This window comes from Thamnophis elegans, chromosome 12 (genome assembly GCF_009769535.1).
Source record: "Thamnophis elegans isolate rThaEle1 chromosome 12, rThaEle1.pri, whole genome shotgun sequence".
In the NCBI taxonomy this organism is placed as follows: domain Eukaryota; kingdom Metazoa; phylum Chordata; class Lepidosauria; order Squamata; family Colubridae; genus Thamnophis; species Thamnophis elegans.
This window is the reverse complement of record NC_045552.1, coordinates 1,569,326-1,569,658: the sequence shown is the minus strand read 5'-3', so window position 1 is coordinate 1,569,658 and position 333 is coordinate 1,569,326.

The following is a 333-nucleotide window of genomic DNA, read 5'->3' as shown; positions in this document are numbered from 1 at the left end:
GGAGGAGATAAGGAAGGAAGGAAGGAAGGAAGGAAGGAAAAGGAAGGAAGAGGGGGAGGAAGGGAGGAGATAAGGAAGGAAGGAAGGAAGGAAGAGAGGGAGGAAGGGAGGCGATGGGGAAGGAAGAGGAGGAAGGGAGGAGAGAAGGAATGAAGGAAGGAAAAGGAAGGAAAAGAGGGAGGAAGGGAGGAGATAAGGAAGGAAGAAAAATGAAGGGAGGAAGGAAGGGAGGAGATAAAGAAGGAAGGAAGGAAAAAGAAGGAAGGAAGGAAAGTCAGTCAGGTTATTTCCTTTTAAAAGGGGGGAAGTGAAAGCTACATGGTACTGGGGCTC